Here is an 18,237-nt window from a genome sequence, read left to right as displayed (position 1 = left end):
TTAATGGTCAAATAGAGTACTAACTAACTCTAGAAAAGGGCTTCATTTATCTATCTGTGCATGATTTCATGTTTGAGTCTGTATTAGTTTTCTGCAGTGAACCATGATCATGCCTTTGAAGTCTCCAAAAGGAGAATAGGGCCCCACAATGATTATTCCTTCAGGACCATAACATGACCATAAAGCTGAAAACATCACCTGAAGGTCATCTTTGGACTATAAATTGCTCAGAACAATTTTGAGGTGACTAACCGAGATATTCTAGCCTCACAGACTACTCTAGCTAGGACTTGAGACAAGCCCTGCACTTTCCCATTATGCAGAATCTGGACAACAAATAATACAACTACCTTTCTCAGGACTAGACTATTAACCCAAGTTTTTCTTTTCAGGCTTCCCTCAAGATACTGTTACCCCAAGATAGCAGGAAGTATATTTAAGACGACAATGCCCACTCCCAAGTAGTAGAGTGGGTTGTTTTTGGTCATTCAATGAATGGGTTATGAATATTTGTCATTGTTTAGGGGCCTCAGTTACAACTTGTTATTGGTTACAGTCAGGAAGAAAGTTGAAGAAAGGAGATAAGATACAAAGTTCTTGTTTTGAAAAGAAAAAATGGAGGATACAGATATGAGAGCATAAAAGGGCAGATTATTAAATCTACTCTGAAAAGAAAAAGGGAGAATACAGATTTGATAAGATAAAATGGTAGATTATTGAAACTACTTTTAAAAAGCAACTACCAGTTTTACATGTTTTACATTGGATTGAACTTTTGCATATTGTATACAAATTTTGTTCATGGATATAAATTTGATACTAATTTTGATAAAACATGCTGTACATATGTTTCTAAGCTTGTTCAAGGTATTGTATCTATATAGTTTATTTAACAATATAATACAAATTTCTTGTAACTGAAAGTTATATTTACTTACTCTTTAGGAAAATAAAGAAATGCAAGTTAATAATTAGTCACCTATTACAATAGAACTTGTAGACGTTTTAGGTACATTTTCAAAATCAAACAGATATATTTTAAATACTCAAGTCATTTTCAAACAATTTAGGGATCTACAGAATATGGCAATTAAGATATTTTAATAACAGAAGCTCTTTTTTATGACAAGACATGTCTGCTCCTGGCAGTCCCAATCTACTTCAGAGAAGATAATAGGCATTGAAGAAACTCCACATGAAGTTTACTTTCTTTGGGGCCAAAGTAAGCCACTGGGTAAGAAAATACCCTTCCCTCAACTGCCGACAGTATGTTGTCCAAACTGTAGAAGTTGTTTTTGTCATTTCTCATATTTTTTGGAAATTGCTTGCTCATACTTCCTGCTTACTTAGTTAATATTATTTACTTCTTGGGTCTCTGAGAAATTTTTTTTATTATTTTATTGTAAAAAAGGAAAAAAAAAAGTTCCTGCCTCCTCCCAGCCTCCCATTTCCCTCCCCCTCCTCCCACCCTTCTCCCCCTCCCCCCACTCCCCCCCTCCCTCTCCAGTCCAAAGAGCAGTCAGGGTTCCCTGCCCTCTGGAAAGTCCAAGGTCCTCCCCCCTCTGTCCATATCTAGGAAGGTAAACATCCAAACTGGCTAGGCTCCCACAAAGCCAGAACATGAAGTAGGATCAAAACCCCGTGCCATTGTCCTTGGCTTCTTATCAGCTCTCATTGTTCGCCATGTTCAGAGTCCGGTTTTATCCCATGCTTTTTCAGTCACAGTCCAGCTGGCCTTGGTGAGCTCCCAGTAGATCAGCCCCACTGTCTCAGTGGGTGGGTGCACCCCTCATGGTCCTGACTTCCTTGCTCATATTCTCCCTCCTTCTGCTCTTCATTGGAACCTTGGGAGCTCAGTCCAGTGCTCCAGTGAGGATCTCTGTCTCTATCTCCATCCATCACCAGATGAAGGTTCTATGGTGATATGCAAGATATTCGTCGGTATTGCTGTAGGATAGGGTCACTTCAGGTACCCTATCCTCAGCTGCCCAAGGAACTAACTGGGGACCTCGGCTTGGGCTCCTGGGAGCCACTCTAGGTTCAAGTCTCTTGCCAACCCTAAGGTGGCTCCCTTAACTAAGAGTTGTGCTTCCGTGCTCCCCTATCCAACCTATGGCCATACCACCCTGAATGCGCCCAATCTCGTCTCTGAGAAATTTGAAGACCAGATAGTTTTAGTTTTTGTTTGTTTGTTTGTTTATCAGACACAGAAAAGAAACTCACTGAAAAGTTCTAAAGTGTATAAGGTTGAGAGATATCAAAAGATAGTTTTGGATAGTAATGCAAGTTATGATATAAAGTATTTTAGGTACAAGATTTGGACTCACCAAGATAGGATAGATAAGGGAGTAAATTCTCTGAAATGCAAATGGACTAGACATTGCTGATGTACTTATAGCCTGTATATATTTTATATAGTTATTATACTTATTATATTTAGCTTTTCTTATATTAGTTATAGCCTTCTCTTTTTATTTAGACAAACGGGGAAAATGTAGTGATATTTTATTTGTAATTCAATAAAGAAATAATGATCAGAGTTCAGAACTAAGCCACTAGTTACTCATAGAGGCCAGGCAGTGGCAGCTCATGCCTTTAAACCCAGGACTCAGGAAACAGAGGCAGACAGATCTCTGTTAGTTCAATGCCATCCTGGGCTTGCACAAAATCAGTCCAAAAAGAGATCATGGTGCTTGTGAGTCATGCCTTTATTTTTTTTATTTTTTTATTACTTAAAAAATTTCCAATGCAAATTCCCACTCCTTCCCCTCCTCCCAGTCCCCTCCCTCTTCCTCCTCAGACCCTTCCACCCCATCCCTCCAACCCTAAGGGAGTGCCATGCACCCCACCCTGTGGAAAGTCCAAGGCCCTCCCTACTTCATCTAGGTTGAGCAAGGCTTACGTCCAAAGAGAATAGGATCCCATGAAGCGGGTATATGCAGTAGAGACACATCCCAGTGTCACTATCAGTGGCCCCTCAGTCTGCCCCAACTGTCAACCCTCATCAGAGGGGCTTTGTTGTTCCCATGCTCATTCACTCCCAGTCCAGTTGGAGTTGGTGAGATACCATTAACTCAAGCAAAGTGTGTCAGTGGATGACCCCCTCATGGTCTTGAATTCCTTACTCATACTCTCCTTCCACTTTTCAACTGTATCGTGGGAGCTCAGTCCATTGCTCCAGTGTGGGTCATTGCCTCTGTTCCCCATCTGTTGTTGGATGAAGGTTCTATGGTGACATTTAAGATAATCATCAGTCTGATTAGAGGGTAAGGTCAGGTCAGACACCCTCTCCTCTATTGCTTAGGGTCTTAGCTGGGGACATCTCTGAGGGGTCTAGGGCATTTTTCTAGAGCCAGGTTTCTTGCTAACTCCATAATGTCTCCCTCAACTAAGGTATCTCTTTCCTTGCTCTCATATCTGTCCTTCCTCCATTTCAACTATCCCATTCCCTCAAGTTCTCCTCAAACCCTCTTCTCCCCTTCCTTTTACCCCATGGCCCCCTGCTCCCAAATTTTTGTCTGATTCCAATTTCCAGGTGTGTCTATACATGCTTTTTTTGGGTTCAATTTATTACTTAGTTTCTCTAGGATCCTGAACTATAGGCTCGTTGCCCTTCGTTTATGACTAGTATCCACTTATGGGTGAGTACAAACCATATTAGTTGATTGGGTACTGGGTTACCTCACTCAGGATAATGTTTTCTAATTCCATCCATTTGCATGCAAAATTCAAGATGTCATTATATTTTATTGCTGAGTAGTACTCTAATGTATAGATGTGCCACACTTCCTTTATCCATTCTTCAGTTGAGGGGTATCTAGGTTGTTTCCAGGTTTGGGCTATTACAAATAATGCTGCAATGAACCTACTTGAACAAATGTTCTTTTAGTGTGATTGAGCATCTTTTGGGTATATTCCCAAGAGTGGAATTGCTGGATCCTGACGTAGGTTAATTCCCAGTTTTGTGTGAAACTACCATACTGATTTCCAAAGTGGTTACACAAGTTTGTATTTCCACCAGCAATGAATGAGTGTTCCCCTTACTCCACAACCTCTCCAGCATAACCTATCATTAGTCTTTTTTTCTTAGCCATTCTGACAAGTGTAAGGTGGTATCTCAAAGTTGTTTTGATTTGCATTTCCCTGATAGTTAAGGAAGAAGAACATGTCCTTAAGTATTTTTTTTTTGCCACTTGAAATTCTTCTGTCAAGAACTCAGTTTAGTTTAGTACACCACTTTTTAATTGGGTTACTTAGAATTTTAATGTCTAATTTCTTGAGTTCTTTATATATTTTGGAGATCAATCCTTTGTCTGATGTGGGATTGGTGAAGATTTTTTTCCCATTAAGTACGCTGCCTTTTTGTCTTATTGACTGTTTGCTTTGCTTTACAGAAGCTTCTCAGTTTCAGGAGGTCCCATTTATTTACTGATGCTCTTAGTGTCTTGCTACTGGGGTTATATTTAGGAAATGGTGTCCTGTGCCCAAGCATCGAAGGTGCTTCCCAAAGTTTAGTGTGGTCAGATTTATATTGAGATCTTTAATCCATTTGGACTTGAGTTTTGTGCATGGTGACAGACATGTATCCATTTTCATTCTTGTACAAATTGACATCCAGTTATGCCAGCACCATTTGTTGAAGATGCTTTCTTTTTTCCATTGTGTCTTTTTTTGCTTTTTTGTCAAAAATCAGGTGTTTATAAATGTATGCATTAATATCTGAGTCTTCAATTTGATTCCATTTGTCCACATCACTGTTTTTATGCTAATACCACGCTGTTTTCATTACTGTAGCTCTGTAATTGAGCTTGATGTCAGGGATGGTAATGTCTCTGGCTGTTCCTTTATTTTACAGGATATTTTTGGCTATCCTGGATTTTATTGTTTTTCCATATGAAGTTGAGTATCGTTCTTTCAAGGTCTATGAAGAACTGTGTTGGGATTTTGATGGGGATTGCATTGAATCTGTAGATTGACTTACAACTTGAATCCCAGTGTTTGGGAGTCCCACGCCTTTAATGTCAGAACTAGGGAGGTGGAGACAGAAGTGATATGGCTGGTTTGAGAGGGGACTATAAAGGGGAAGAGACAGGAACTCACTGGAGTGTGGAGTCTGAGCTTTCGTGGAGACAAAATCTCACCCTTTGCTCTGAAAATCTGGTGGAGGTAGAAGGTCTCTCTGGTGGTTTGTCTGCTTTGTTTCTCTGATCTTCAGCTTGAACCCCATTGTCTGTCTCTGGGTTTCTATAAATCATGTTGTACCCCATATCTGGGAGATCATACACATGGATACTTTGAAAGCAAGGGCAGATTACTCTGGAGGAAGACGTGAAAGCTAGCCTTTGGGAGGGTAATCCACAAAGTTTCAACAATGAGGAGGTTGTGCTATACAAATTCAGCCCTTAAGACAAGAAGGCTTCTTGTTGGGTAGTGAAGAATATATGCTAGATGAAGTGATAATTCCCCAGGAATGCAGTGAGCTCCATCTACATTCACACACACACACACACACACACACACACACACACACTCACAAACACACACACACACATGTGCATGCCTACACAAGGGCAGGTAATAAAACACTTTCTTTTACTTGATATCTATACTCACTTTGTCCCTGGATGCCCCTCTGTACTGTGTGTGCTCTGGGTGTAAAGATGAAAGCAAGTCTTGCATTTCTTTTGAAATTGCCCAAATTGCAATATAAAGAAGTGTTGGAAATTTGTTGTGGTGCTGGCATCCTAGTAGGAACCAAAAGGACTGGGGACTTTCATCAGAAATCCTTCCTTTATTTTTGTACAGTGCTTTAGAAATGGGCTGGAATGCACATAATAAAGTTTCAAGTCCTAGAGGGAATTTGTGTCCTTTGGAGAAATGAAAAAATAACAAATATCTTGAGTGGGTATTTGTTGTATAATTTCTAATCGGTTTTAATAATAAAAATCCAAAGTCAGATGTAGAGGTATATGCTGAAAGATCAGAAAAACAGAGGAGCAAACCAAAGCCAACTCTTACCTTGCTAACTCATTTGACAGAAAGAGGGGCTGAAGCCTTGTCTCCATCCACCTTATATTCTTCTCTGTGCCCAGCAATATTACTTCCTGTCTGCCTGTACAGACGTCCAGACCTCTATGGCTAACAAGTTCCTAGCTCTACCCTCTGATTTTAGACAAGCTTTATTTATTAGAGCACAAACAAAATCCCACCACAGGTATCGATGCCTCAGGTACAGGGAACAATTGTTTCCACACAGTGAGATCAAAATTGTTGCTGGACAAGCCCAAAGAAATGAATTGGGGCTGCTTCAAAGGAGCTGGTAGGCGAGTTGAAGCTGAGATGAAATAAAGGTTTCATTTTGATATTTTCTTATCTTCAGATCATGGTTCCAGGGAGCCTCTTTTTTCACCCGAGGTTGAGTATGCCACCAGCCAAAACGCGATGTTAGCTGGGGTCTCTGGACAGGAAAACCAAAGGGTTTGACTGGCAACTGTCCTCTCCACTTTGATTCCTGGTCATGGCTAGGGAAGTGCAACTCATAATGGCAACATTCTGTGTGCCCTTTCTCCTCTGTGCACCATGAAGTCTACTTCCAGGTATGGTTGTCTTACCTGGGCCAATTTCCCACCTGTTTTGAAGGTATAGCTTCATGGTGGAATAATGTCCTCCCTGTATCTCACTTTTGTGACAAAAGATGGAGAGAAAGAAGGGATTAAGGGAAAGTAGGATGGACAGAAGGATTAAAACAGGAAAGAAGGACTGACAAATTTATGACCTCTAGGTTGATTTTCTGGGGACCCTAAAGCAGAAAGACCAGACCCCTGGGTAATGGCTGATTCCAGGAAATGAAGTATTTGTGCAGGTGCGTGTCTAAAAATTGGATAAATTCTGTATTTTTTTTTTATTTTTGTGCTTTAAGAAATGGTCTTTCTGTACCTTTGGAACCTTTCCGGGAACTAACTCTTTTAGACCAGGCTGGCCTCGAACTCACAGAGATCCACCAGCCTTCGCCTCTGGAGTGCTGGGATTAAAGGCTTGTGCCACCACCACCCGTCTAGATTCTGTATCTTAACAAGCAAGTTACTCACCTATCTGCATCCCAGGGTGGAGTATTCCTCAGCACTGTGGCAAATATGGCTGCCACGAGATCGCAAAACCCTTATTCTGGGCTTTACTACTTTGAAATCCATGCTGCCTTGGAGGCTAGCACTGGTTGAATCCCATCCTAGGCATCAAACCCCGGCTTACCCCAAAACTAGCAAGCTAGTTAGAGCCCCCGTTAATTCAGTATTTGGATCAGAAGCCCCAACATTCCTCACCTACTGGTTTTCAGACATACAGACAAAAAGCCCTTTGGGTTGATTTTGGGAACAGCAAAGTAGTTCCGCTTGATAGCAGTATAGCACCAGTAATGTAAATGATACCTTTCATTCACATTCACTCCCTCTGCCCTTCTCTGAGGAAAAAATTACTGAAAAGAGTCAACAAGACACTAAACTCCAAAATATCTTGGCTATAATTTGGCTCCTTATAGCCAGAGATGGGTTTGGATCCTTAGTTTATGAATCTGGCCTTGAAAGTCTCAGACCCAATAAACCTCTATACTGAGACACTCCTCCACTAAAAACAGGGCCCAGCCTCAGGGCATAAGAGCCAAACAGGAAAACTAAATAGAGACTCCTTTCACTAGATACAAGAGTTGGGAGAAGCCAGAGGGAAAAAATATTCAGCAAAAGCTGTCCCGGGGCTAAATACAGCACCATTTGTCCTACCAGACTCACTCTGTTACATGAGCACAGTCCCTTTGACACTGGGCATCAAGTCTCACCTATAGAATGTCCAGGACTGAACCCCCAGAGGCCCACTATCTCATTATTGAGACTGTCTGTAATGCCCAGATGAAAATGACTCTACCCCTTTCTTGTTGAGACAGCACTGCCTGGGTTTGAAAACTCCATCTTTACTAAGATCCAGCTGAAGGGGCACTTAAGGAACACTTACTATGTTTTTTGTGATGGCGATTGAATTCACTATGATTGGCTGACTTCTTACTGACCTGAGAACACTCACAATTACTTCTGGAACATACTTTTCAGCAAAAGGTCTCAGCTACCATGCCATAGGCAGACAATCACTTCTGGAGGCATCACAATCCCTGACTTCAAACTCTACTACAGAGCTACAGTACTGAAAACAGCCTGGTATTGGCATAAGAACAGACAGGAGGAACAATACAACCAAATAGAAGACCCAGATATTATCCACACCACTTTGAACACCTGATTTTTGACAAAGAAGCAAAAAATATCAAATGGGAAAAAGAAAGCATATTTAACAAATGATGCTTGCATAAATGGATATCAACATGTAGAAGAATGAAAATAGACCAATATGTATTACCATGCACAAAACTCAAGTCCAAATGGATCAAAGACCTCAACATAAAGCCAACCACATTGAATATTACAGAAGAGAAAATGGGAAGTACACTTGAACACATTGGCACAGGAGACCTCTTAGCAAGTCACACTCTTAGGGCATAAGGCAAAGACAGGGAAAATAAATTGCAATCTCCATCATGAGGATGCAAGAGTCAAGAAGAACCAAAAGTAAAATCTTGGGCAGAAACTAGTCTTCACGCTAAACCTGACCCTGTCCCTCAGAGCCTTATAGGAACACTCTAACTGGCACACATGTACAGGGCCCTCAGCTGACTGGGCGACAACAGTGTCACATTTAGTGTCTAGGTACTCAAGTGAGTGTCAATATTGTATAGCCTTCCAGCCTGATAACAGAAGGTATGCAGAGGACAGATGATGTGGACAATTGACATGAGAGAGACATTCACCCAACTGTCCTAGGGCCAGCAATGTCTTATTGCCTAACAGAAGGAGGATTCAGGGAAGACAGAGGACTCAAATCATATGGGAGGTCTCCTTTGTGAGAGTCCCAGTTCATAACTTCATGGCCAAGAGTCAGAGCACAGAGGTCAGCTCCCGCTTAAACCCTTTGGAGGATTTGGTCCAAAGGACCCAAGCTGCATCCCTAGACCCAGTCTGATTTCAAGTGGAGAGTGTCAGCCATCTTCTACAGCTCTCAGGACATTATAGCTTAGAGGCATTCTCATTCTCTGTTGACACTGGAGGCTCCCCAGAATCCTGATTTGGGAAACACACAATGACATAAGAAGACACTGCACTCATTTACACCTGTTACCTGCCTACCAGGCCCTGAGCTGAGGCTCCAAACCTTTACTTTGTGCTTGTCTATCAACCATTATTGTCTTATGGTTTGTGTCCTCCAAAAGCGGCTACCTGCTCATAAAATCATCCTGGAGCCACTGGGCCTGGCAAAGGGGACACTGGTATTTAAACCAGTATAATCAGCAGCTCTCCTGTCTCACATCTACCTTCATTATTGACTTAGTTCCATACTAAGGAAGGACTCTGACTTTTCCTTTCTACTCAATTCACTTGGCTCACAGAACAAAGATGCCCACCTGCAATGCACCCAAGAATGCCTACAATCCATACTTGAGATTATTCCCCATACCTTGGGTTGTACTGGAGACCTGATATTGATGTTTAACACCGGGTAGAGAGGTATATGTCACTGAGCTGTAACTGAAGTCCTCAATGATAGGAGATAATAAAGGAAACAAAAAGAAAGTCGAAATTCAGGAAAGACACAAAGAAGTAACTGAACATGAAACAGAGAGCAGACTGGGGATGTCAGCAGCAATGGAGGAAGTGGAAAAGGATCATAGGAAAGAAGAAAGGGATGCACTGACGATGGACTGAGAGAGAAAGAAGGGAATGAAGAAATGAAAGAGGGACTGACTGAGAAATAGCTAAACTCTTGGTAATATTTCTGGAGCCCTCCAAGCCCATGTACAGAGTCCAGGATCCCAAGGGCAGTGTCTATTCCAGGACTTGAGGACAGGTGAAGTACAAAAAAATAATTAAGAAGGGGAACATGAACTCACTGGTGCTCAACCTGTCTCTGAGCCTGGATGCTTTGTACACACATCTGCACTATGGCTGATGACTCCTTGGTAGAGAGCCCCTCCCCACCATGACAAACATGACTGCCACAGGAAATCCAAGCCTGTATTTCCTGTATAGCTATGGTTGTTACTCTGCAGTACAGCAAGCCTCTGGCAATGGTGAGGTGGTCACCCGTTAGCCGGAGTGGGCTAACTGAAGCCTGTGTTACTTTACTCTTTGGACCAGATTCCTCGATAAATTCTTCATTCAATTCCACCCCTTACTTTTTGAAAGAAAGAACACTGAGGTATTGGTGGGAACAGTAAAGAAACACCGCTTGAGGGCAGTATTACACCAACATGGTCAAGGTACCAGGTTTCCTGGGTATCTCCCTCTGCCCTTCTCTGATTAAAAAAAAAAGTCAAACAATATGCTATTAGATTCCAAGTTGTCAATCTTGGACTCTTTTAGCCAGAGATGGGCCTTGAAGCCTTATAAACGTCCTGTATGGATATTGTATGGAAAGTCACAGACCCCACTCCAACAAAAGGACAGGACATGTTCTCAAGGACTAAGGATCATACAGAAATACTGAATTGGGAATCCTCAAATCAGAAGCATGAGTCAGCAGATGGCACAGAAAGAAAATCTTGGGCAGAAACTGGACATTGGGATGAGCACAACCCCTTATATCCTGCCAGGAACAAGTAAACTGACCCACATGTCCATGGCACTAAGGGAGAATCTTGAAACTGGGTGTCAGGGTAACCCATAGAGTGCCCAGTCCTCTAGAGAGTGTGCAAACATTATATAGCCATTCCACAAGCCAATTTCTACTTCAGGGTTGCCCAACACTCTGCTCACACTCACACACCAGGTTCCTGACTGGGAGAGCACATAAGACAGAGGGAGGTAGGCAGTTTGCACAAGGGAGACATCACCTACACACACACATACACACACACACACACACACACACACACACACACATACACACACTCACACACACACACACACGTGCCATAGGACCAGCAATGGATCTACACCAAGCAGAATGAGAGGTCAGGCTGTACCGAGGATGGAAAGCACACAGCTAGCTTCCATGTTGAGGATCCCAATTCCTGCGCCATGGACTGGAGTTGGAGCACGAACAAGGAACTCAGGACCACGAGGGGTGCACCCACACACTGAGACAATGGGGATGTTCTATCGGGAACTCACCAAGGCCAGCTGGCCTAGGTCTGAAAAAGCATGGGATAAATCCGGACTAGCTGAACATAGCGGACAATGAGGAATACTGAGAACTCAAGAACAATCGCAGTGGGTTTCTGATCCTACTGCACGAACTGGCTTTGGGGGAGCCTAGGCAGTTTGGATGCTCACCTTAGGAGACCTGGATAGAGGTGGGAGTTCCTTGGGCTTCCCACAGGTCAGGGAACCCTGATTGCTCTTCGAGCAGATGAGGGAGGGGGACTTGATCGGGGGAGGGGGAGGGAAATGGGAAGCGGTTGCGGGGAGGAGGCAGAAATCCTTAATAAATAAATAAATTTAAAAAAATAAAAAAAAATTAAAAATATGTCACCTAAACTCTTTGTCTTCTTGTCCAGAGACCCTCACCTGTTCATTCTAGGACCTTGACTGTCCATCCAAATGTTTGTATCACCTACCTCCAAGATCACAAGAGTTTTTATGTTGAGACCCCTGAGGCTCTGATGGAAAATTTGTTTCCCAGGAACCCTCATTGGGGACTAGAAAATATCAAGAAACTATTAGTCAATCCCAGCTTTTACCAGCCTGTCAAGTCCTGGTCTGTGGCCCCAGATCACCTATTGGGGTCTGCCCAGAGAACATTGTGATCTCTTTGTCTGTAATCAGTAGTTCTTTCTACCACACACAGCCACTGACAGACAAAATTTTTGCCACAATTTCCTTTCTGCAAAGGACAGAGTTTGTCTTGTACATGGACCTTTCTTTGCCATGTGCCTGCAGCCATGTACCCATGTCTGTAACCCTCCATGCCTACAATGGACAGCTGCTGATATAGTTACATAGACTTAAGGGCACCAGGACACATTACAAAGAACATTGTCCTTTTGGCTCCTGCCAGGATGCCACTCCCACAGCAGCACACCAGCAGCCTTTCCTCAGACAGTCCCTTGCTTGGTATTACATTTTAGACAAGCTCAAAAGAAACTTACCCCTTCATCTTGTTTTCTTCTTGGGATATGAATACATGGAAATGATAAAGTCCATGTAGGCAAGAGAAGAAATGTAGTGTTACACACACACACACACACACACACACACACACACAAACACACACACGCACATGCACATGCACACAGTAACATGTTGTTCACACCAGAAATATACTGGATGCACAGAAAATGAAGCAGAGAGAATGGAATGAGGATGTGAGCATGGGTAGGGGGATGGAATGGGTAAGAAGAAAGGGATGGAAGAAGGACAGGCTGAGTGAGAAAGAAGGGTATGAAGAAACGAAAGAAGAACTGATATATATATGTAAACCACTGTAAAATTTCTGTGGATCTCCAAAGCCATGACCAGAGGTCAGAATCCCAATGGCTGTTTCTTATTCCAGGAAATGAGGGGTAGGTATAGATAGCAGTTCAGAAAAAAAAAAAGATCATGAAGTCAGGGACACTATTTCTGCTCCTTGAAGTTGGTATGTGGATATAATGGAGTCACAAGTACTTTTTCCACATATGTGCTCCAAGGCACTGAGTCCTAATAGAGCTCCTACCAACACTGACAAAAATGGCTGCTCCAGGAAACCTAAACCCGTACTTCCTGTGTCACTCTGGTTTTTACTCTGCAGCATGACAAACCTTACGGGATAGCTGGGAGTACACCACAACTGACCTAAATCCTGAATTTTCCTAATGCTGGACTGTTAGCTAGAGACTCCTTCAGCTGCTTAGTCTGGAGAACAGAGTCCCCATGAACCTCATTCTGTCATCACAAGACCTGAAAAGAAAGTGCACCCTGAGATATTGGCAGGAACGCGAAAGCAGTTCCGCATGATGGCAGTGTTGCACCAAGTATGCTTAGGTGTTTTTCCTCCCTCCAGCTTTTTTTCTCTGCCATCTCTGAGGGGAAAAAAGAGATAATTTTCCTCTAAAGGACAAGGGTGGACAAGTTTGTCCTAAAGTAGGCTTTAGAGTCTATCTGTATGGATCCTTACCACAGCAGGTGAGAGGATGTCACAGACCAGGGTCCTCACTCCACAATATTCAGTCACTTCAACCCAGGGTATGTCACACCCTGAAGGTATAAGCTCCATAAGGAAAATGAAACTGGAAAACCGCCACTCGATGCAGGAGTCATGAGAAGACACAAAAACAAAACTTTGGACAGACACTGAACTCAGGGCAGAATATAGCCCTTATCCCTCAGAGCCCAGGAGGAAACACTAACTGGCACATGTGTGCAGGAGCCTCAGCTACTATCCTGACTCTGGGGGTTAAGGGTAACCAATGTGTGTCCGTCCAGGATTCCCATGTTTGTACACGTTGAAAACCACGAGTTCCCTAGGCTTCATGTTCATTGTTAGCTGACCCCCCCCCCCCAACACCCACACAGGATGCTCCTGACAGAAAAGTGGATGGGATAGAGAAGAATGTGAGCGTTTGGCACAAGACAGACAACACCTACCCACACAGGGCCTAAGACTAGAGATAGAATGAGACTCTGAGTTACACACACACATGCACATACATACATAAGACACACACACACACATATACACACGTACACAATCCATCTCTAACAATATCATTCATATGACAAGTCTACTTGAAGTATGGTCTCCTCTGGATTTCCAGGGAATTACCATTTTCCCTAGGGATGGACTTTTCACAGCCCAACCAGAAGCTTGCTTTTCCTTAAGGACTGAAGTTACAGTAGACATTTCATTACTGTGGAGAAGTTCTGAATGTCCCGAAGGAAGAAAGACCGTTCTTTTTCTACTAGAGACAAATCTGCTAGTGCTTTCATGCACTACGTCACTGCCGTCTCTTAAGTGAAAGAGCCCTTTTCATAACAATCGAGACCCCTTGTGCCTGGCTTGCTACAAGTTTCTACTGGCCTAAGGCCACCCACACCTTTGGGCTGGGCCTGGTACCTTCCAGACACTTTAAAGTGACGGTTTTGGACACTACATCAAAAACAATGACACAGACCTTTGAAGGGACATGATGCCACTCTGTGATCCTGAGCACTACATTCCAGATGCACAAGTAAGTGCATCTGCTGAGGGCTGAGTCCCTAAGGCCTTACACTTCAGACCAACTGGCCTCCCAACTTTTGAGCTTGGTACTTTCTTCCACCCTTACTTAGATGGGATTTTTTGCTGTGGTTTCTGGACACTCTGTGGCAGTGTTTCTGAATCGTTCTAATGTTGCACCCCTCTAACAGTGTTCCTTATGTTGTGGTGACTCCTAACTAGAATATGATTTTTGTTATTACTCCACAATTCTAATTCTGTTACTGTCAAGCATCATAATGTAAGTATCTATGTTTTTCAATGGTCTTAGTTGACCCAATTTAAAGAGTCTTTCTATCAGCAAAGGTTCATGACTCAGATTAAGAACCACTGATGTAGGTGTGTCATCTGTCTATCTGTTGCTTTCATTGGTTAATTAATAAAAAAAAAACTGCTTGGCTTTTTATAGGACAGCAGCTTAGATAGGCAGAGTAGACAGAACAGAATGTTGGGAAGAAGGGAAGTGAGGCAGATGCCATAGCTGTCCTCTCCGAGATGGATACAGGTTAAGAATATTCCTAATAAGACACCACCTCTTGGTGCTACACTCATTAGAAATGGGTTAATCAAGATGTGAGAGTTTGCCAGTAAGAGGCTAGAGTTTATGGGCCAGGCAGGGTTTAAAAGAATACAGTTTCCGTGTAATTATATCCAGGTATAAAGCTAGTCGTGCGGGAGCTGGGAGGGAATGCAGCCCGCTGCTCCTATTTCTACAAACCACTGTTCTATAGCCGTCCATCCCCGGCAGGGAACACACTGAGAATGTGCAGAGTAATATACAAAAGCACACTACAGTTTACTCATAAGTTTAGGACAATACAGCCTCATTTCTACTAAAGGGAAAAGTTGGGCTTTTCTTGTTTCATAATTCCTCTGGTTGTACAGACCAGCTTGCACTTACAACAGTCATCACATTGTGTGAAAGCCAATTTTGAACTTGAACCTGGGTGTTCTCTGGCACTCCTCAGAACAGAACGTGCTTACCTTCACAGAAGTCCATTTTTCAACTGGCAGGATTAGCCAATGAGGCCTTAGTAGTGAAATCAGTCCATGGGTACCAGTTTTACCTCACATCAACTTCCTTGCTGGACTGTGCTTGTCACTACTCTGACCCTAAGTAAGATAGGACACTATCTTAGTTAAGGTTATCATTACTGTGAGGAAACACCAAGGCAAAAAGCCAACTGGGGAGGGAAGTTTTCTTCTGGCTTTCATTTCCACATCACTGTTCATTGGAGGAGACCAAGACAGGAACCTGGAGGCAAGAATTGATGCAGAGGCCATGGCGGAGTGCTGCTTACTGGCCTGCTCCACATGATTGCTCAGCCTGCTTTTGTATAGAAACCAAGACTACCAGCCCAGGGAAGCCCCACCTCAATTGGCAGGGCCATCTCCCATCAATCACTAATGATGTAAATACAGGCTTGCCTAACAATGAATCTCATGGAGCCATTTTCCTAATTGAATTTCCTAGCACAGATGGCTTCAGAGGCTGTCCGGTTGTCATAAATATCCCCAGTTCAGACATTATCTTCTGCCTGTTTCTGACTTCTATCAACTGACTCGGCTGAGAAAACTAAGATTCCTCCACACACCCTACACTCCATACCTCCATTCCTCTGCATAAACCAGTCCCCACAAAAATCCCACCCTCACACCCCCATTCTTCAGTTATTCTACAAACACTTCATTTCTGCTGGCAACTTGATTGTCATGCTGAACCCTTTGTTTATGTATACGGGGAATTGAATGCTACCTGCAGCACTCGTGAAAGAACAGCTAAAGTACCAAGGTAAGATAAATAGAAAGACAGGCAAGGAGGGACAATGAGGTACACAGAACAGATTGAGGATGTAAGCATGGAAGAAGGAAAGAAAGCAAGGATAAGTAGAGGGAGGATGAAGAAAAGAAGAAAGGAAAGGATGGCTAACAATTCATCTTTTGGGAGGAGTACATGGGGACCCACCCCTGAATCCCATGAACACTCTAGAAGCCCCAAGGCAATGCCTCATTCCAGTAATGAGGGATAATTGCATGAAGACACTCCACTTGGAGCTTGTTTTTTTCTTGGCAAAACTGGCCTTTGAGCAAAGAAATGCCCATCTCTCAACCACTGACAAGATTCATGATATCCAGAAATGGATAAGCCGGACTGTCAGATCTTGCCAAGACAGAATAAGATGGTTTTGTAAAGTTTCCTGCCTCTGAAATGGTATGCCAGTTATTCTAGGCCTTAGCCAAAGTTGGTTGCTTCAGTGTTGCAAATGAGACTTTGGGTGATTGCCCAAGTGGCCAGTTGTCTCTGTCATTTGTTGCACATTTTGGAAGTTGCTTGATTGCACTTCCTGCTAACTCAAGTAATATTATTTCCATTCTTGGATTTTCAATGGTTTTGAATACCTGATACTTGTAGTTACCTTCCTCTCATGACTTGGCCAATTATTATACAAGACTTAAACTCATTAGGATAGCCTAATTATTGAATATATTTTTTATTGTATATAATTTTGTATTAGGCTTAGAACTCTCTTATTTAAACAGAAGGGGGTGGTATAGGAAGTCTTACAGCCAGTGGTTACCTGGCCATCAGGGTGTGTCCTTTTATACTATATACATTGATATAGAGCATGCATCCACTCTCTTTTCTGGCCCCTCTGTTCTGGCTGTTGGATTAAGTTTCTGATATCCATTCAAGCAGGGGATTCTGATTTGTGAGTCTACCCCTGAATAAACAACCATCAATCTTTCAATTCTTAGCTACTGTGGGATTTCTTTTAAGCATCCTTCTTCACAAAAACAAATACCTTGAGTTCTCAGTAGTCCTTATTGTCCGCTATGTTCAATGAGTCCGGTTTTATCCCAGGCTTTTCAAGACCCAGGCCAGCTGGTCTTGGTGAGTTCCCGATAGAACATCCCCATTGTCTCAGTGTGTGGGTGCACCCCTTGCAGGCCTGAGTTCCTTGCTCATGCTCTCTCTCCTTCTGCTCCTGATTTGGACCTTGAGATTTCTGTCTGGTGCTCCAATATGGGTCTCTGTCTCTGTCTCCTTTCATCACCTACTGAGAACTCAAGAACAATGGCAATGGGTTTTTGATCCTACTGCACGTACTGGCTTTGTGGGAGCCTAGGCAGTTTGGATGCTCACCTTACTAGACCTGGATGGAGGTGGGTGGCCCTTGGACTTCCCACAGGGCAAGGAACCCTGATTGCTCTTTGGGCTGACTAGGGAGGGGTACTTGATTGGGGGAGGGGAAGGGAAATGGGAGGCGGCGGCGAAGAAGAGACAGAAATCTTTAATAAATAAATAAATTAAGAAAAACCAAAAAAACAAAAACCTTATATTTTAAAGTCCATAGTTCTAATAAAGTCTATAAATGTACTAATCTTCCATTTTTACTTCTATAGTTCTGCTTCTGACTGATTATTCTTATTATTTGAAGTATGTCAACCCAGGACATGGTTTTTGGGCTTCAAAGTTCACCCTGAGTATGGCTCACAGTTACACTGTGATCCTGAACACTCAACAGTTGCCAGCTTGATAGTAAAGACTTTCTATTGGCTTAAACCCATGTCTGAGCAGTCTTCCCTGATGAATAACCAACTATATAAATATCTTTTTGAATAGTACTCTATTTGCCCAAATACTAATGCTGAGTAGGATGTCATGAAAGCTTTTTCGCTTTTGGCCAGTAGTTAGTCCACCAGGTGAAGAGGAAGCTCAAATAATACGAAAAAAATTCTCTGCCAGTTATTCTTTGTACAGAGGATTAATATCTAGAATATGTTTTGAACGCATAAAAACAACAAAAGACACAGATGACACATTTGAAAATTGGGCTATGAACTTGAAGGTGAGTCAGGAGGGGATATGAGAGACGTGGAAGGAAGAAACAGAAGGAACAAATGTTGTAATTATATTATAATCACAAAAATAAAAAAAAGTGGGCCTGGGATCTGAACAGTGAC

The 18,237-nt window shown here is 42.6% G+C and overlaps 1 protein-coding gene across 3 annotated transcripts in view; it reads left to right on the top strand.

Moving 5' to 3' along the window:
• The window catches only part of LOC121441644 (E3 ubiquitin-protein ligase RLIM-like), a 195,184-nt gene that overhangs the window by 51,267 nt on the left and 125,680 nt on the right, over nt 1-18,237 (top strand). The window lies entirely within an intron of this gene.

This window comes from Microtus oregoni, unplaced genomic scaffold (genome assembly GCF_018167655.1).
Source record: "Microtus oregoni isolate MIOR12 unplaced genomic scaffold, Mior012 000080F_ref0000499, whole genome shotgun sequence".
Taxonomy (NCBI): Eukaryota; Metazoa; Chordata; class Mammalia; order Rodentia; family Cricetidae; genus Microtus; species Microtus oregoni.
This window is presented reverse-complemented; position numbering and strand designations above follow the sequence as displayed.